Source organism: Podarcis cretensis (genome assembly GCF_951804945.1).
Source record: "Podarcis cretensis genome assembly, chromosome: 11".
NCBI lineage: Eukaryota > Metazoa > Chordata > Lepidosauria > Squamata > Lacertidae > Podarcis > Podarcis cretensis.
The window spans coordinates 46420510-46441189 of NC_137180.1; the positions used below are offsets into that span (position 1 = coordinate 46420510).

Consider the following 20680-nt stretch of genomic DNA (forward strand, 5'->3'; position numbering starts at 1 on the left):
AAATATTGAACAAATTCCTATGCCCCACAAATAACCTAGAGATGCATTTTAAATAAAAGGGTACATTCTACTCATGTAAAAACATGCTGATTCCCAGACCATCCACGGGCTGGATTTAGAGGGCGACTGGGCTGAATCCGGGCCTTAGTTTGCCTACCCATGACCTAATCTGACCTGACGCGACACACTAGTAAGCAGTACAGTGGTGCCTCGCAAGACGAAATTAATCCGTTCCGTGAGGCTCTTCGTATAGCGGTTTTTTCGTCTTGCGAAGCAAGCCCATTGACAGCTTAGCGGATTAGTGCTATTAGCGATTTAGCAGCTTTTAGCGATCAGCTGTTAAGCGGCTTATCAGCGGATCAGCTGATAAGCGGTTTAGCGGCTTAGCGACTTAGCGGCTTAGGAAAAGGGGGAAAAAGGGGGGGGGAACCCGCAGGAACTCGCAAGACATTGCGAAGCAAGCCCATAGGGAAATTCATTTTGCGAAGCACCTCCAAAACGGAAAACCCTTTCGTCTAGCGGGTTTTCCGTCTTGCGAGGCGTTCGTCTTGCGGGGCACCACTGTAACGCAGGTCCAGATTTTATTGTCGTAGCCTTGCAGTGCATATGGACAAACAAGGCAGTTTCACTCATTACGTACCCAGTCAACTGAGAGGTGCAGGGTATTCTTGACATGGTAGTACATCCAGCAAGCCCCTGCCAGCTCCCCCAGCCCGTTTAGCCCTCTGCGGCCTGGGGCAAGTTTACCAAGCTGCCCCTACCTCTGCATGGGCCTCCCATCAATGGCTGCATGCTAGACATAATGGTTCTGTAATACTTCTAAATGCCCATTGTTGGAAACCACAGGAGGGGAGAGCACACTTGAGTTCAGGTTCCTCACAGGAATCTGGTTGGCCACTGTGAGAACAGGATGCTCGACAAGATGGGCCTTTGGCCTGATCCAGCAGGCTTGTCTTAGCGTTCTCTTTACATCCCTAAATGTGCTACAACAAAACTTGTTTCATTTAAGCCAATTTCTCTGGGTAACTCCGAAGTTCCACCATTATGAGAAAAAAACACCCTCCTCTTCACGCCATGCGCAAAACTCTTTCTTGTTCCCCCTTTTCTTAATTGTTCTAAACCAAACAGTCACAAATGTTTTAGCCTCTCTCTGTCATAAGGAAGTTGCTCTTGCCCTTGTTCATTTTTGTTTGATATTTACAGAGTTCTCTTTTCTAGAAGCGAGTGATATTTTAGTTCGGAATATGAACCTCCACAACTTTTAATGCTCTCCTTCAGTCCAAAGAGAGTATTGACGCTCTACAATATCTTCTCCAGCTTGAAATGCAATCTTCCCGACGTGCTTCCTTCCCAGCTTCTAACCCATGGGCCCGGGGGCCGAATCCAGCCCAATCACCTTCTAACTCCAGCCTGCAGATGGTCTGGGAATCAGCGTGTTTTTACATGAGTAGAATGTGTCTTTTTATTTAAAATGCATCTCTGGGTTATTTGTGGGGCCTGTCTGGTGTTTTTACATGAGTAGAATGTGTGTTTTTATTTAAAATGTATCTCTGGGTTATTTTTGGGCATAGGAATTCATTCATCTTTTTTTCAAAATATAGTCTGGCCTCCCACAAGGTCTGAGGGACAGTGGAATGGCCTCCTGCTGACCCCTGTTCTAACCGTTCTCACTAGAAGCATCTCTCCTTCCTGGTGACTGCTGCAATCTAGTGTGCCAGGGAGCCTGGGTATGTGATTTTCTTTGTTGTTGTTGTTTAGTCGTTTAGTCGTGTCCGACTCTTCGTGACCCCCTGGACCAGAGCACGCCAGGCACTTCTGTCTTCCACTGCCTCCCGCAGTTTGGTCAGACTCATGTTTGTAGCTTCGAAAACACTATCCAACCATCTCGTCCTCTGTCGTCCCCTTCTCCTTGTGCCCTCCATCTTTCCCAACATCAGGGTCTTTTCCAGGGAGTCTTCTCTTCTCATGAGGTGGCCAAGGTATTGGAGCCTCAGCTTCACGATCTGTCCTTCCAGTGAGCACTCAGGGCTGATTTCCTTAAGAATGGATAGGTTTGATCTTCTTGCAGTCCATGGGACTCTCAAGAGTCTCCTCCAGCACCATAATTCAAAAGAATCAATTCTTCGGCGATCTGCCTTCTTTATGGTCCAGCTCTCACTTCCATACATCACTACTGGGAAAACCATAGCTTTTACTATACGGACCTTTGTTGGCAAGGTGATGTCTCTACTTTTTAAGATGCTATCTAGGTTTGTCATTGCTTTCCTCCCAAGAAGCAGGCGTCTCTTAATTTCGTGGCTGCTGTCGCCATCTACGGTGATCATGGAGCCCAAGAAAGTAAAATCTCTCACTGCCTCCATTTCTTCTCCTTCTATTTGCCAGGAGGCGATGGGACCAGTGGCCATGATCTTCGTTTTTTTGATGTTAAGCTTCAGACCATATTTTGCGCTCTCCTCTTTCACTCTCAACAAAAGGTTCTTTAATTCCTCCTCACTTTCTGCCATCAATGTTGTGTCATCTGCATATCTGAGGTTGTTGATATTTCTTCCGGCAATCTTAATTCCGGCTTCGGATTCATCCAGCCCAGCCTTTCGCATGATGAATTCTGCATATAAGTTAAATAAGCAGGGAGACAATATACAGCCTTGTCGTACTCCTTTCCCAATTTGGAACCAATCAGTTGTTCCATATCCAGTTCTAACTGTAGCTTCTTGTCCCACATAGAGATTTCTCAGGAGACAGATGAGGTGATCAGGCACTCCCATTTCTTTAAGAGCTTGCCATAGTTTGCTGTGGTCGACACAGTCAAAGGCTTTTGCATAGTCAATGAAGCAGAAGTAGATGTCTTTCTGGAACTCTCTAGCTTTCTCCATAATCCAGCGCATGTTTGCAATTTGGTCTCTGGTTCCTCTGCCTCTTCTAAATCCAGCTTGCACTTCTGGGAGTTCTCGGTCCACATACTGCTTGAGCCTTCCTTGTAGAATTTTAAGCATAACCTTGCTAGCATGTGAAATGAGTGAAATTGTGCGGTAGTTGGAGCATTCTTTGGCACTGCCCTTCTTTGGGATTGGGATGTAGACTGATCTTCTCCAATCCTCTGGCCACTGCTGAGTTTTCCAAACTTGCTGGCATATTGAGTGTAGCACCTTAACAGCATCATCTTTTAAAATTTTAAATAGTTCAGCTGGAATACCATCACTTCCACTGGCCTTGTTATTTGCAGTGCTTTCTAAGGCCCATTTGACTTCACTCTCCAGGATGTCTGGCTCAAGGTCAGCAACCCCACTACCTGGGGTGTACGAGACATCCATATCTTTCTGGTATAATTCCTCTGTGTATTCTTGCCACCTCTTCTTGATGTCTTCTGCTTCTGTTAGGTCCTTACCACTTTTGTCCTTTATTATGGAAATCTTTGTACGAAATGTTCCTTTCATATCTCCAATTTTCTTGAACAGATCTCTGGTTCTTCCCATTCTGTTGTTTTCCTCTATTTCTTTGCATTGCTCATTTAAGAAGGCCTTCTTATCTCTCCTTGCTTGATTTTCTTAGGGTGCCCAAGTCCCCAATAGGGGCATTGGGCATCATGGAAATCACATTTCCCAGGCTCCCTGGCACACTAAGGCAGTGGTTGTAGCAATGTTCCAGCAGTTAGCAGGCTGGCTTCCAACAACTTCTCTGCCACTGCTTCTGGACCAGATAGGGGAAAGATGTCAAACAGGCCAGAGGGTCTCATGGGTGCAGACTAGGGAAGTTTTTGGAACAGGTCACACTTCTGGAAACATTGGGATCCCAATGAGGTTTGATTTGGGCTCACAATAATTTTCCCTGTTTATTTCCATACAGTGGTACTTCAGGTTACATACGCTTCAGGTTACAGACTCTGCTAATCCAGAAATAGTGCTTCAGGTTAAGAACTGTGCTTCAGGATGAGAACAGAAATTGTGCTCCGGTGGCGCGGCGGCAGCAGGAGGCCCCATTAGCTAATGTGGTGCTTTAGGTTAAGAACAGTTTCAGGTTAAGAACGGACCTCCGGAACGAATTAAGTACTTAACCCAAGGTACCACTGTATTTAGAAAACAGCTTAAATTGAACTGGTTTTCTAAATGAATAAATATACACGGAAAATTATTCGGAGCCCAGAATTGGTCCATCACTGCATACAGATAATGCAGACTACCTCAAGAAAACTGAGCTTGCCTCTCGTTCATTTTTAAACTCACCCAACGATAAAAACACCGCCAAAGAAAAATAGTCAGCAGTGGGGCAATCCGCACACCAATTACCAAAGCACCAGCGACAACCCTTTGACAGGCTCTTAAATCTCTGAATGCAGTTGGCAAGACTGGCTTTTAAACAGCCTGCTACAGTAATCCCAGCTTTCACTGCTTTCAACTCAAGAAGATGCAACTGTGTGTGTTTTAACACAAAGTGAAACTGCAATTACTAGGAGTGTTTTTCTTCCTCTGCTGAAGAGGTATAAAGTTCAGAGCAGCCTTTGAAGTAGCCTTTCATGCAGTCAGCGATGGTTGCAGTCCAAAATGTGGAAGAGAGTGGGGCACCAGGTTGGGGGAGACAGGTTTGGAGGACCAGTAGCTCTGTTTGGAAGAGAACTCAGCCAAGTTGGATCCCCGAAGCAACCCTGCTTCCCCAGCTTTTTGATGTCAGGGATGATGGGAGACGTTCCAAGAGCATTTGGAGGTCACTCCATTGGCTATCCCTGCTCTAACCATACCAGCTCTAACCTACCCTAGGCTAACTTTACCCTAACTCGCAGTGTGGTGCTAAATCACTGATCCAAGCAAAATTTCCATTCATACAAAGTCCACAAAGGATATAGTTTTTTTGTTTTTTAAAAAAGGTTAAATCCTAAGCTAGCTTTTTAAAAAAGGGGAGAATTTTATTTGATTTTCAAAGCCTACAACCCAGAAAGTCTGCAAAACTATGACCTATTTTCGTCTTAATATTTTAGCTACTCTACATGATAAAAAACAACCAGGTGCGACCTACCTAGCATTTGAGCCTCTCATGACTGTATCTCATTACTTTTCCAGATTTTTGGTTTATCAAAGCCTTTGATGAGATTTATTCGATTCCTTTGAAATGCAGAGTTCACGCCCACATCAGTGTGGGTTCTAATAAAACAGAATACATCTTAACATTGCCTCCCTTCAGATCGCCTTTAGTCTTTTGAAATTACTTTTGCTAATCATCCTCATGAAATATTGCAAATATAATTTTTTGCTCCCTCTGCTTGCCAGCCTTCCTCAGTAGTGAGAAAGCCCAGCTCTGTACAGTGGACCCTCTGGATACGAATTAAATTCATTTCGGGGGTCCGTACTTAACCTGAAAAGTCCGTAACTGGAGGTGCTGCTTCTGTGCATGCATGTGGCACAATAGAGTGCTTCTGTGCATGTGTGCGGTGCGCAGAGCGCTTCTGCGCATGGCAAAACCCAAAAGTATACACTTCCGGGTTTGCCATGTTCGCAACGCAAAAGGTACGTATCCAGAGCAGTATGTAATTCGAGGGTCCACTGTATTTACAAGGTTCATTTAGCAGAGGGAATACTGGAGGGTTTGGCCCCATCTGCACTATGCATTTAAAGCAGCATTGCACCATTTTAGACAGTCATGGCTTCCTCCAAATTATCCTGGGAACTGTAGCTTGTTAAGAATGCTGAGAGTTGTTAGAACACTCCCCCACCCCTCTTTGGAGAGCTACCATGCAAAAACTCTCAAAGTGATATGTAAACTTCTCTGCCAAGCAAGTAGTATGATGAACCATTAATATATTTATGTTATTTTCACTTGCATTTCCATGGTTATGTCTTCTTATAAACTATGGCTGAAACAAATGAAAACACGTCCCTCTTCTGCAGAATTATTTAGGTTTGAAACCTAGTTGAGACATAGGTTGCATGAGACTGAGCTAACATGCAGGAAAAAAGCTCTCCATAGCTGCTTTGTTCCTCCCTGGTCCTTCTCTTGCAGTGCTCTGCTGAGCTAAGCTAAGCCAAGCCTTGGCTTAGCATGTTATCTGAACTGGGTCTCACAGTTAAGCTCTTGCTGTGCTAACCACAAGATGCAGCCAACAGCCTATGTGTTTGTGCCATCTCGGTAAGCCATAGTTTGGCTTACCACATTGCATGAATAATTGAGCTGTAGAGTTGGAAGCTGTAGAGCTGGGACGCGGGTGGCGCTGTGGGTTAAACCACAGAGACTAGGACTTGCCGATCAGAAGGTCGGAGGTTCGAATCCCCGCAATGACGGGGTGAGCTCCCGTTGCTCAGTCCCTGCTCCTGCCAACCTAGCAGTTCGAAAGCACGTCAAAGTGCAAGTAGATTAATAGATACCGCTCCTGCGGGAAGGTAAACAGCATTGCCGTGCGCTGCTCTGGTTCACCAGAAGCTGCTTAGTCATGCTATCCACATGACCCGGAAGCTGTACGCTGGCTCCTTTGGCCAATAAAGCAAGATGAGTGCCGCAACCCCAGAGTCGGCCACGACTGGACCTAATGGTCAGGGGTCCCCTTTACCCCTTTACCTAGAGTTGGAAGGGACCACAAGGGTGATCTAGCCCAACCCCCTGCCATGTAGGAGTCTTGTGCCCAACATGGGGCTCAAAGCCACGATCCTGAGATTAAGAGTCTCATGCTCTACCGACTGAGCTAGTTCTTCAACAATAACACTCTCTGAAGTAGTTCGCTACCTTCCTTCTTTGCTCGTGCTCTTGCAAATGCAACCATTAAACCTGTCAAAATGCTTTTTCAGAGATTTCAGCTCTGCTGGGGCCTATGGTCTGTTGATGTGTCACTGTCACTCTATGTGGCTCCCATCGACTCAACTGCTCTGATGTCACACCAATGTCATAATAGGGAGCCTAATAAGCCCTGGACAACCCATATGATGATGATGATTTACACCCCGCCCATCTGACTGGGTTGCCCCAGCCATTCTGGGTGGCTGGAGATAGCTGGAAGCGGGGCATTGGGAAGCCTCAGCACTCCAAAGTCTATGGGATGTTTAGTTCAGCCAAAGATCACGGGAGAAAACAGCTGGGCAAAACAAAGAAGCTCCCAACAGGTCAGAAGAAACTTTCCTGGCTGCTTACTGGTGGAAGAAATGAAAAGAAATCAGCAGCCTTTTTGATCAGCAATTCCCTCCATGGCCAGGGACGAGACAGATATGACCTCCTCCCCTTACAATCTGCTGGGTTATTTGCCATATGTAGAGGGGTATCTTTCTTCTCCACTTACCATAATATAAAAAAATATACCCCAGGTGATTTAACGGGCAAGACGATACCTTTTCTATGAGCCAAGTAAAAAGATGAAAGCTTGCAAATTGCACAGAACTTTTCATACAGTTGGGTGTTCAAGCCAAAAGAGGGATGGGAAAGAGGGGAAAAAATAGCTGACTGAGCTAATGCATGGCATTACGTTGATCTTACCCAAGGTCAGAAGGCTCCCCAGCACCACCACTTGGTCCTTATATGGGAGTGAGCTGTCAACCATAGCATTTGTTTAGTATCCTATAGTCTTCCGTCTCAAATGGGATCATCTGGGTGGCTAACAAATCAAAATAAAACCAACCCAGCACTACTGCAAGTGTATGGGGGCGGGGGGGCTCGTTTAATTTCACTGCACACAGGTCGTGTAATGACAATAAACGTTTATTACTTATTATTATTATTAAGATAAGATCCAAAGAAAAACCTAAGAAAATAGCCAGCAGCAACCACAAAAATGAAGAGCAATTAAGAGACCAAAATCCAAGAGCAAGCAGATCCACAAGCCTCCCATAAAAAGACTGGTGAACCATGATCTTCTGAACCTGGTGCCTAAATACGCTCAATGGGATAATGAACAAAGGTGAAAAGATCCCGTCTCCCAGTCTCACACTGTTCCACATGATGCAATGGGTGGGCCTTCTTCCCCAAAATGCAGCACGTGGGCATTTGAAACAGCCTAAAATAAGGTACTATTGCGAAAGCCAAGAATGCGCTACGTTGGCAAATTTGGACCTCCGAGCCTTAAAAAAGGGTGGGTTGCATCTCTTCCTGGGTGTCCAATTGCAATCTCAAATGCAAGAAAGAGATAAAAGCCACTGAGGTCCATTTCTCCTGTGAAATTAAGCAGATTTTTAATCCAATGCAAACAGTGCTTCCAGATTGTCACTATTTTGCTGGAGACATTAAAGTGCATATCAGAACCTTAGGTTTGTACATCCTAATGCAACAAAGCCACTTATTAAAAAGCAGAGCTTTTGCGGCTTGGAATGTGGTGATGAAATGTACCAAAAACTGTGGGATGGATGAATGATTAATGGGAAGCAGGCAAATTGGGATGAATGCTCATTGTTGCATAACCACTCTGAAAACAAATCTGAATGCATGCTCACTAAAAACCAGATATAATTTAACCTCCATGTGAGCTTTGCAAAAGCAAACCAGGATGAGTGCTCAAGAAACAGGTTATCCTGAGCAGACCCTAACCCTATCATGATTTAATAACAGCATTTAAAAATGTCAACATTCATTATTTAGCGTCTGAGAAACGCACCACTTTTCTTTCTGCTTACGTTCCATCGCATCCACTGCACACACAGAAATTAAAGAGATAAAAACCTCTGAAGTTAATTGCTTCTGTGAAATTAAACAAGCTTTTGATATAACATAAATAAATGTACCTGTTAATGGCACTAAATCATTCACTATTAAGGTATGAGAAATTAATAGCTTCTCTGTTCATCGAATCCACTGAACACACAGGAACATACCCAAACTCTGCCCTAATCCACACCAGCTACAGCTCACTATTCCCATTCCATTTACCTGTCAATGTCCGCCAATCTGCATCCTGAGTGAAGCACTCACTATATTTCTCTGTACCCAGAAACAGATTTGATCCAAAATGAAAAATGTTTGGAGCCTCTGTAAAAAGCAAGTCAGAATCCTCTGCCCCCCAGAGTTCCAAATTATCAGAGTGACAGGCAGCCTCTAACGTGGAACGGAGCCTGCAAGCTAATACAGAGCAACCGAAGCTCTGAAATAGCCAAAGCTATTTTTACATCCATGTTAATACAGTACTTCTGGCATTTCATTCACTGACTAATCCACCCTGGATTTGCTTAATGCTGTTCCCATATCAGCCTGCCACAAGTAATGACACCTGTTTGGTAGCCTCCAAATATTATAGGGAAGCAGCAGGAGGGCTGGATATACCAGGAGGCAGGCTAAGCAGCTGTCTAGTAGTCTCGGATATTTAGGGACCTCAAGACCTCAGAGGGGAAAACCTTGTGCGAAAACTCAGTGAAGACAATCCCATTTAGTAAACACATTTATTCAGTTCTAATAATAAATTGCTTCCCCACTCAGTGCCTCCTAAAACATAGACACGAAATAAATATTATTTAAAAAAATAAAAATAAAACATAGACACAAACCACCCCTAGCTGATTGCTGCATTACAGGAGTTTGAAGAACCTTAGGGTTCCTTCCACCTCCACAATTCTGTTTCCGTGATTTTGTGGGAAAACATTAACAACATTGCAGCGCACTTTAAATATAAGTTGAGCAGCGGGTACCACCCCTCCTCCCCTTACAGATATCCCAAACCATGGCATAGGTGAGCTCTAGAGGAACATGAAGAAGAGAGTAGGACAGCTCCCCAGCAGCCTTCCTGCTTTGCAGTGGCTTCCTTCCTTGGCCTCCAACACTGCTGAGGCCAAAACAGCAGCGTTGATGTGAGGCAGGCAGTGGTAGTAGAGTAGGACCATTGCTGGGGAGCTGCCCCAGCCTGCCCTGCCTATTCCTCTGCAGCTCACCTGGTCCATGCTGTGCCCGCTCACTTGCTCTGCCTGCTTGCCTGCCCAGGCTGCCTATCAGCAGCAAGACAAATTGCAGCGTGACCACGTCCTTACAATTTGTTTATATAGCTTTTTAAAAACTCAGCAGAACATCTCAAATAACAACAGAAGCCGACAAAAAACAATTCATGAATGGAAATGTAGCTTATATTTATCATACAGTACAAGAGAGCCCTTGCTGACAGGTACATTTCATTGCTTTTAATAAAGACAACCTTATACTACCCAGGAAGGTACTTTCCACCTACCTCTTTAAGGAAGGTGAAGGAAAACTGAGTGTGAGATAGAATGGGAATCAGTATAAAGGATGAAGAAAAATATACAAGTTGGAAAGGAGCTCCAAACAAAAACAAAATCCTGGCTTTCTGCTACTGGCTCCCTGCTTCCTCTTCTTTAACCAGTTACTAATCTGCCTACTCCTTGACTGCTAAATTTACTCAGGCTTGGATTAAAACAACGGAAGGCCCTCGACTAGGAGACCTGGGGAGGTCCAAATTTAATAGCATTTGATCATGAAAACAAAACCTCGTACTTCTTTACTGTTACTAAGCAACTGGGCCCAGACAGTAAAATCTGCTTGTATTTAAAAAAAAATTAAAAAATGGCAGGAGGCCAAGGACTCCCTAGACTAGGAGGCCATGGGGTGCAACCCACTCAGCCTATATGTAAATCCAGCCCTGACTGGACCATTCCTACGCATGTACTTATCAACACACCCCAAGAACAGTTAAGGTTGAGGAGGCAGGACTTTCTTTTGCAAAAGACATGCCGATTCCTCTGCAGCAAGGCTTGTTCTTCAGTGTGCTTCATTTAGTGTTGCGTTTAATAAATGAGCCCACCAATTCACCCAGAACAGATGTTTAATAAACTGGCTTGTGTTTTCCTGGATCCTCCCTGCAATACTTTAAAAAAAAAAAAAAGTTTATACACATAGTGCTGTTAATTACCTTTAAAGGCCTAAACAGCTTGCGGCCAAGATACTGAAGAACCATCTTCCCCCATGTGAACCCGCCTATCTTTCAATATCAGCTTTTAAAGGTGTGTTTGGCAGCAACATGCAAAGAGTGCCTTTTATTGAACAAAGCCTCCTATTACATTCATGGAACTTATTTGCCCCTGAGAGATTAGATTATCTCCCTCTCTTTGCTTGTGTTCTGGCAGCACTGAAAAACCATGCTTTCTCATTAAGCCCTTTGAGATCTTACTGCTGTTCAAGTTACGTCGTTCTGGCTCTTGTTATTTTTAAATGCTATCTTTAGAGTCAAGATGTATTGCTATTCCATCTTATCCATTTTTAAAATCATCACGTGGTATTCATACTCCAAAGGTCAACGTTTGTTAAGATTTGTAAATGCGGGATTCAGAATTGGGGCCATTTTCTTCTTCTTCACCTGCCTGCAGACATAACCAAGCCTCTTAACTTCTGGCACAGCCTTTAAAGTACATGGCTTATCATCAATCCACAGGAACATTTCGAGAACCAATATTTTCCCACTTGAGCAGTATGCCAGAACATCTATCTGGTTACCTCTGCTGTCAAAGCCATGATGTCTTTTGTTTTTTATATATATATATATATTTATTAAAGTTTTTAAACATAAATGCAGAAATAAAAAACAATGAAACATATATCATAACATATTTTCTTAGCTTCATTGGACTCCCTCACGTCTCCCGCTCCCACTTGCATCATTGTCAATTCTTACCCGCAATTTATCATCTTGTTTACATTCTTGTATCCCATTCATTTAAAATATAATCTAATATTTCTCCCAAAGGTTTATGTTTTTTCCTCAATCTCACTTGTCATCCTAATTCCATCTAGTTTAGTGGTGCTCAATTATTTATGATCTAGCATCCTTCTTAACATTCAACCAAATTACAATGCTTTTTTAAATAAATCTTAAATTTCTTCCAGTCTTCTTCAACTTTCTCTTCTCCCAGGTCTCGGATTCTGCCGGTCATCTCAGCTAGTTCCATATAGTCTATCAGCTGCATCTGCCACTCTTCCAGTGTGGGTAGATCTTGGGTTTTCCAGTGCTTAGCGATAAGTATCCTTGCTGCTGTTGTTGCATACATAAAAAATGTTCGGTCCTTCCTTAACACCTTCTGGCCGACAATACCCAAAAGGAAGGCCTCTGGTTTCTTAGTGAAGGTATACTTAAATACCTTTTTCAGCTCATTATATATCATTTCCCAGAAAGCCTTCACTCTAGGGCAAGTCCACCAGAGGTGAAAGAATGTTCCTTCATTTTCTTTACATTTCCAACATTTATTATCAGACAAATGGTATATTTTGGCAAGTTTAACTGGGGTCATGTACCATCTATATATCATTTTCATTACATTTTCCTTCAAAGCATTTTCAACCCAATGGTCCACAACCTTTCCCAGTCCTCAAACATAATGTTGTGCCCAATGTCCTGTGCCCACTTTATCATAGCCGATTTAACCATTTCGTCTTGTGTATTCCATTTTAACAGCAAGTTATACATTCTTGAGAGTACCTTAGTCTTAGGCTCTAACAGTTCTGTTTCCAACTTCGATTTCTCCACCTGGAACCCTAACTTTTTGTCATTTTTAAAAACTTCTTTAATCTGAGCGTAGTGTAACCAGTCTCGCACTTTATCCTTCATTTTCTCCAAATTCTGCAATTTCCAATTGTCTCCATCTTTTTCTAGTATTTCCCAATATTTTGGCCATTTGGCCTCCATATTGGGTCTTTTTCGGGCCTTAGCTTCCAGCGGTGAAAGCCACCTTGGAGTTTTATTTTCCAATAAGTCTTTATATTTTGTCCAGACATTAAACACTGCTTTTCTGACAATATGATTCTTAAAGGCCTTACTGATCTTAACCTTATCATACCATAAGTATGCATGCCAACCAAAAGCATTGTTAAAACCTTCCAGATCCAGAACGTCAGTGTCCTCGAGAAGTAGCCAGTCTTTTAGCCAGCAGAAAGCTGCGGCCTCATAGTACAACTTTAGGTCTGGCAGGGCAAAGCCCCCTCTTTCTTTCGCATCAGTTAATATCTTAAACTTAATTCTGGGCTTTTTGCCCTGCCAGACAAACTTAGAGATGTCTCTCTGCCACTTCCAGAAGCACTCCGTCTTGTCCACAATCTGTAGTGTTTGAAACAAAAACAACATTTTTGGCAATACATTCATCTTAATAGCAGCAATTCGGCCTAACAAGGAAAGTTTCAATTTTGTCCAACTGTCTAAGTCTCTTTTAATTTCAGACCAACATTTTTCATAAAAAGACTCAGATTTTTTGCTGTTATGTTTACCCCTAGGTACTTTACTTTTTTAACCACAGTTAGTTCTGTCTCTCTCTGAAACCGTTCTGACTCTGTATCTGTCAATTTTTTTCCCAGCACCTTAGTTTTCTGTTTGTTTAATTTAAATCCCGCCACCCGACCAAAGTCTTGAATCAATTGTAACACTCTTTTCGTACTAGATTCTGGCTCCTGCAGGGTCAAGACTAGGTCATCTGCAAAAGCTTTAAGTTTGTATTGTTTCGCTCCGACCTGCAAAGCCATGATGTCTTTTGTCCCAACGTCCCACAATGTTCTACAAGACAAGAAACCCAAACAAAAAGTTTTAAAGTTAAGAGTTGTTGCAGTGAGCTGGTGCAGATATCCCCTGTTTCACCTTGGCAACTATGCAACTTTAGCGATGGCAACTTCGTGGGAGTTATAGTCCAAAACACCTGGAGCACAAAAACAGCTGGAGAAGGCTGCTGTGCAGAACTATTACTACAAAGACACAATCCTTGTGGATATTTATGTTTTTTATAAAACTAGCTTAACATCTTCTTAGTGGTATTGCACTGTATTTGTGAAATTGACAGTTCTGCATGTCACTCCATCCTCCACTGACTTGGATTTTAAATCCATGCACTTTCCATATCAGGCAAGCCATATTTCAGAGGGTATTAATTACTCTTACAAAGGGCATTAATTAATTAGAGGGATGCGGGTGGCGCTGCGGTCTAAACCACTGAGCCTCTTGGGCTTGCCGATCGGAAGGTCGGCACTTCGAATTCATGTGATGGGGTGAGCTCCCCATCACTTTGTCCCAGCTCCTGCAAACCTAGCAGTTTGAAAAGCACACCAATGCTAGTAGATAAATAGGTAACACTGTGGCAGGAAGGTAAACGGCATTTTCATGCACTCTGGCTTCCGTCATGGTATTCTGTTGCACCAGAAGCAGTTTAGTCATGCTGGCCACATGACCCAGAAAGCTGTCTGTGGACAAACACCGGCTCTCTTGGCCTGAAAGCAAGATGAGTGCCGCAACCCCATAGCCGGTATAGTGCAGCGTGTGGGGGATTCACTGAGCTGACAGCTCGGTTTGGGGGGCGGCTCGTGGGTCGGTAAAACTGTCTTTGTGGGCTGCATCCAGCCCATGGGCTGCACATTGCCGACCCCTGATCTAAAACATAGCAGAGGGGAAATTAGAAAAGTGGCAAATGGGGACTGCTAGGCCCATTGTGCCACACACCAGTCTTACCTGAAGACCAGGAGAATTCTTTCATCACCCAATATTTCAAAAAGTCTCAGGAACCTGAATAAAGCTTACAGATGGCATGATCAATCAAGCCATATTTGGGCATGGTAGAAATTTGGGAGCTACACGCGGAAAAAGAGGGGTTGTTGTGGAGCAGAGTGTGCTAAATCCAGCCCCCTTTCTCCTCCACCCCCTCCTCCTCAAGTTGGAGGACCACTGTCTGAAGCAGAGACCCTCCTGAACTCATGGTGGCTGCACATGCAAGGTAGAAGCTGCGGAAGATTAGGGTCCCTACATCGTGCAAGGAGCCCAAGCAAGAAGAAGTTGGCTGCCCAGTTCACATGCTCACTACTCTTCAACCCAAGGCTAGCACACTTTCCCCATAAACTATTCCTCCTCTGCCTCCTTGTGAATGGAATTTTCCCGTTTCTATAACCCTTGAATACGGCTCCAGAACTGAGGCTAGATACAGAGGAGGGAACTGGATAAGAGAACCCCAGGCGCTCCCACAGGACATGTTTAACATGCGACTTGGCAGTAGCTGCACCATCAGGTGCAGCGGAGGGAGTGATGGGAAGCAGGGGTGGCCTAAAATAGGGTGCATTTTATCAAACTGCGCCAGTTGCCTTGTGGCCGCAAAACAAAGCACACCAGCTGCGTATGTTCAAACTACCCCCTTGGAATTGCACCCTGCTTTGTGACATTTCTGAAGCTAAGCAGGATTGGGTGCAGCAGCACTGGTTCCCAAAACGAAAGGGTGCTTGGCAACCTCCAGTACGGTGTCCTGAGTTCCAGAGAGAGAAGGAGCAAGAAACGGAGAGGAGGTGGTGGAGAAGCAGTCATTTGTAAGCTGCTGCTGAATCCACACTGTGTGTGAGAGAAAAGAAGCTGGGCTCTCACTGGCCTTATAGCCCCTTATTAGATTCTGCCCCATTGATCTGGAGTGCGTTGCGGGGTGGCCGTGCAGGAGAAGGAGGCAACAACTTCAAGTATAATGCTACAGGCATGCACCGAGCCCATTAAGATGCAAATTGCCTACCCCTCAGTTACGAGGTTTGGGCTCCTCTGTGAGATTACAAGCAAAGGGTCCTCGGTTTGAAAGAGCTGCTTTAAAAAGTTCCCATAACCCTTACAGAATTCCCACAACCCGGCACTGTTTTTTCACATGTGGGCACAGCAGCAAAAGGCGCAGTTCTGAGAGCAATTACTTAATGCTCCAGAGATTAGCTGTCTGCCTCATCCTGAGTCCATATTATTCAAGAGAGAACAAAGGGGAACGAGACACACAAATCCATCAGCCCTATAGCGCTAACTTTCCCGTCATAGGCATTTATGAGCCTCTACAACTCCATGTTCCCCCTGGGGCAGGGGGGAGTTTATTCATAGTCTGCTGAATGCAATGAAAGAAGTTGCCTCGCTGCCCCAAACTGGGAGGCTGCTTCAGATGCAGCAAAGTCACATGCAGGGTCTTCATGTGCAACTGCGGTTAAGATCTGCATCGTGCACTTGGCAAAAGGGACAAAGCTAAGAACATAAGAATATTCTACTGAATCAGGCCAAAGGCCCATCTAGCCCAGTATTCTGTTCTCACAGTGGTCAACCAGATGCTTGCAAGCAGAACCTGAGCACAACAGTACCCCCTACAGCATATACACATAGTTGTGATTCCTAGCAAGCAGTACCACCCAGAGGCATATTGCCTCTGACAGGAGAAGCCGACTGTCCAAAGCTACCCAACTCTGCTGTGCTTGAGAGGCAAAGAAACCTCTGGTTTCTGCTGCCGTTCCCACAAACTGAGAAATTTTAGGTAGTTACAGAATGAGATTCCTTGTGTTTGGTGTGTGTGCATGTGCTTACACACACACACACAGGGAGGGAAGAATATGTGAATAAATCATATTTCTTAAAGCTATGATGGTCTCTGCCACATCTTTGATCTTTTATTATTATTAAATAATCTTTATTGATTTTACAATTTTAACTTCACCAAGTATTCTCCATAGAGATAATACAATTTTTTGGGGGGGGAATAAAAGGAAAATAAAGCAAAAAATAAAACAGAATATAAATAAACCTTAATCATGACACATTTTCAGTATATATAAACATATTTTGGAGGTTCTCTTTAGCTTCCTGACTTCCCTCCTTCTCCTTTTCTGGTTCATTAAATAAGTATGTTTTCTTGTTTTTCTTAATAAGTATGGTTTCTTATCTAAAACCTCTTTTTCTTATTTTTCTTATATTATCAATATTTAACAAACTACCATCATACATTAATATTTCAAATTGCCTATGTTAGGCTCATTATTTAACACTTGCAAATGTTTCTATTTGTATACCATATTTTTGTACATATACAATAAATGTTTCCTAACCTTTTTTAAATTTCTCACTGCCATTGTCTCTGAGCTTCTCTGTAAGCTTTGCTAACTTGCCTTCAATTCTCCAAACGAGCAGAGCCCCTGGGCGGGTGCCTGGAATCTCGGCAGAGAGTGGGGGTGACACCCAACTTTTATAACATTATGGTTTTTTATCCTATTTTAATGTTTCATTATGTAGGCTGCTCTGGGATTATGATGATTTTAAAAAGAGTGGTGTATCAAACAAAGAAAGTACACAAATACTGACCCCCCCACCCCCCGATAAGCTTCAAAGGAATCCTATTAATACCCAAAACACAGTTTGAGGACACTGAAAGTCCATTGCTAATACTTCCCTGGATTACAGAGTATAATAGCCCTATATGAGCGTGTTACTCCTTTTAATTAATCCCATGGCATCGATCCCAGATGTTTTCCCCGCTGCGGCTTGATACTGATGAGCTAATCCTGAAATTAGATTAACCTGCGTGGATGAACAAACGGGGATGTGGAGTCATGGTTGTCAGGACAACAAATAGAAATTGCATCCTATTAATCCTCTCAGAAGATATCTGCTTCCAGTACAGCAACAACACCCAGGACATGTTTCCAGCAAAGTCAATCCAATGAAATTTATTATTGTGCGTTTGTTGCTTTCATTGGGTACATGTGTAACAAAGGGAGCCCAGGTTCATTAAGCTGTAAAAACACATGCTGTAAAATTGTAGCCATTAAAAATAATAACGAGAAGTTTTTCCCACGATGGTAAACTCTAGAAGGGAGAGACAGGTTTGAATAAGAACTTAAGAAGAACCTACAGGGTCAGTCCAGTGGCCCCTCTAGTGTGAACTCTATTCTCACAGAGGCCAAATGGATGACTATTGAAGTCCTAGAGGAGCAGGTCTGCCAGTGGAATCATAATAGAGGCAGTACAAAAAAATAATACCATAGGTGCATCCTCCTCTTCATCCAACAGGTTCTAATGTGTTTTTTAAAACAACAACAACAACAACAACATAGCCCTAAAAATATAATGTGTTGATGTGTTTACTTTGAGGTGTTTGAAAGTTAAACAGATACACCACACAGATACAGTCCTCAATTCTATGCACAACAGGTTTCCTGAATGCACAACAGTATTGTCCAAAACAATCTTGTGCTGAAGGGATGGCATAGATACCCACTCATGTATAAGTAGTGATAGTGAGCTAACCTGATTGAGCCAGGGTCGCAGGATGCATGTCCATAGCCAACCCTTAGCTGGTTCGTAACAACTACTACCCGGAGCAGATCACATTTGCCACATTAAGATGCAGAACTAACAAAAGAGATGACATATGCACCAAGGCAAAACTGAGTTTCTGTCTGGGTGACATGGTCCTGGGAACACGCTGCATATCCACCGCATAATAAAACTATGTGCCGTAACCACCAGGAGAGAGAAAGAACAGCAAGGAATGGATTACGGCAAAGCTTTTGTAGACTAGAATCCACTTCAGTCAGCAAGTATAGATGTGTACACACAAACACCCAGTTCACCACCTGTTCTTGATCCCCATGATTGCTTCCACAGTTAATTTGCAAGATGCATCACAGCTGCCCAAAGCAACTTAAATAGAACGCATTGTAGGCGGACCACAAAGTCCATTATTTCAAGTGTGCATACAGTACCTCGGGGTTCCTAATTTTGGAGCCCTTCATCCCAAATATTTGCAGGTGTGTAGGACAGAGAGAGGAAGCTGCCTTATGTGCCCATTCAGTATTGCACAGTATTGCCTTTTACGTCTCCTCCAAGGAGCTCAAGGTGGCGTTTATGGTCCCCCCCCCTCCCCTTGCTCTCCTCCCAACAGCCCTGTGAGGTAGGCGGGACTGAGGTCACCCACGGGCTTCATGGTGGCTGAGTGGGGATTTGAACCCAGGACTCATTGCAGCTGCTCTCCATCCACAGTTGCAGGCAGGGGACACCCTCCGCCCCCAAATCCTACCTGGAGACGCCGGGGGTTGAACCCGGGACCTTCCACCCACGGTCCTTCCCGCTCCATTCCATCCCTCAGCATGCCGCCGGCGTCCCCTTCCTTGCAGGTAAGCCCTGCTGAGCTCTGGAGGTTTCGCGCAGCGCCCTTCCCGCCTCTTACCTGCCGGGCAGGTGGAGCCAGGAGGAGCAGGCGGGCAGCCGCGCGCCGCAGGGGGTTCATTGCAGCCGCCGCGCGGGAGCCAATGAAAGGCTCTTGCTCCGCCGCCGGGAAAGCCAAAGAGAGAAGGCGCGTGCGCGCATGGCCGAGGGGAAAGGCGGGGCGGCGGCGTGGGAGAGCGGGCAGAACGGAGGGAGCCCCAGGAAGGGGGAGGGAGAGCCGACGGGAGAACCAATCGGCTCGCAGGGAGGGAGGGCGTGGCCGGCCGCGCGCCTTGGGCTGGTTTCTATAGCAGCGCGTTCGCAACAGCGTGGCTGCGAAAAGGATTCACCTGTTGGGTTTCTGCCTGCCTCGTTATTGATATTATTGCTATTAATAATAATACTTTGCTTTAATTACCACGCCTGTTCACCTCTGAAGGGGATGGAGGCAGCTCACATATAAAAACAAGAAATGCCACATTGGGGGTGGGGGGAACCATTCATTTAAAAAAGCAATTAGAAGTACACGAAATCTATTAACAACAACAACAACAAACAACAACTAGTATTGTTAAGCTGGGTGAAGGGAGAAAAGAGGCAAGCTGGAAAACTGGGAGCAGCAATGCCCTCACCGCCCCACCCCCCGCTCAAGGTGGGGCAATACAATATATATATATATATATATAGGCAGAGATGTCACTGCCTTAAAATATACAGTCCCTGGGTAGGTTCAAACCCACTGTGGATGCTGAAGTGTCTACTCTGCTTACTATTCAAGGAATCACTGTTCCTAGAAACCATGGACAGCTCCACACACAATATTCTTTCCTAAGAAAGAATTGCTGTACAGATGCGATACTAAGCTACCAGGTAGTACCTTGCACAAATCGGATGGAGACGAAGTTTTAAAAACTGAGGGTGGCTTGAAAGAGGGATCACCACTCATGATATGTGTTGTCATTCCCACTTCTACCCCTTGCTAAGCACACATTGTTTCTAAACATATCTGAATGCAGGAAACAGCAGGGGGCAAAAGAATGCAATTCACATCATGGCAAGTAAACCCAGTCATTAAAAGAAAAACGGCAACAACATTCTGTACATCGTTTCCTTGTGCTTCTAGCTTGTACTCTTCTTCCCAATGAGAGCACTGAGCAGTGGCTGCCAGTACATTATCACACACAATGGCATATCATTTCTTTCCAGGTGTGGAAGAAAACTGTTGTCCATGAACCAATATGTGTAAACAGGAAGGAATCAGCAGCCAAGATGTACTGCAAAGCAACACCCCCCCACACAAAAAAAGCTAGCCAAAATGGTAGTATGTTGGATTTGTACAACAGGCAGCTACTTCTTTGCTTACAGGTCGCTCCTGATCCTCCTTGAAAACACGCAGTACTGCCCTCTAGCCTACTTAAGTGTAAACACCACCTTTCCTTATACTGTAGATCCAGCACTTGATACAGCCTGTCATTAATTTTGTACACTTCGTTATACAGTTTGCAATGCTACCAAGTCATTGGAACTCCCCCAAGTTCACATACTTTAAAAATAGAAAATTCAGATATCATTGCCTCCCTGTTCCATTCCGGTGTCTTCTGCGTTATCTTCCCATCTTTTTCCAGAGCAGATTTCCAGTTACCGACCTCCAGCTTTGAGTATTTGGTTCTAGACATACAGCCATCACTGTAGTGATGACATCAGTGGAAAAAAGGTATTGGGAAGACCATTAAGACCATTTTTAAGACTTGTTAAAATGTATTTCGCAGTAACAGCCCCATCCTTAACTTACCTTCTCTGAAGTCAGTCCTATGGAGTGTGAGAAGAGTTAAG

At 44.2% G+C, this 20680-nt stretch overlaps 1 protein-coding gene across 6 annotated transcripts in view; it reads right to left on the minus strand.

Annotated features, from left to right (window-relative positions):
* Positions 1–20680, minus strand: part of NIM1K (NIM1 serine/threonine protein kinase) — a 34243-nt gene extending 13563 nt beyond the window's left edge. The window contains exons 1-2 of one of the 6 annotated variants that reach the window (XM_079994988.1): positions 6706–6782; positions 5008–5132 (exon numbers count right to left, since the gene is read on the minus strand). The gene's annotated coding sequence lies outside the window, so the exon portion shown is untranslated. The other 5 variants (XM_079994992.1, XM_079994991.1, XM_079994990.1 and 2 more) reach the window with 5 other exon arrangements.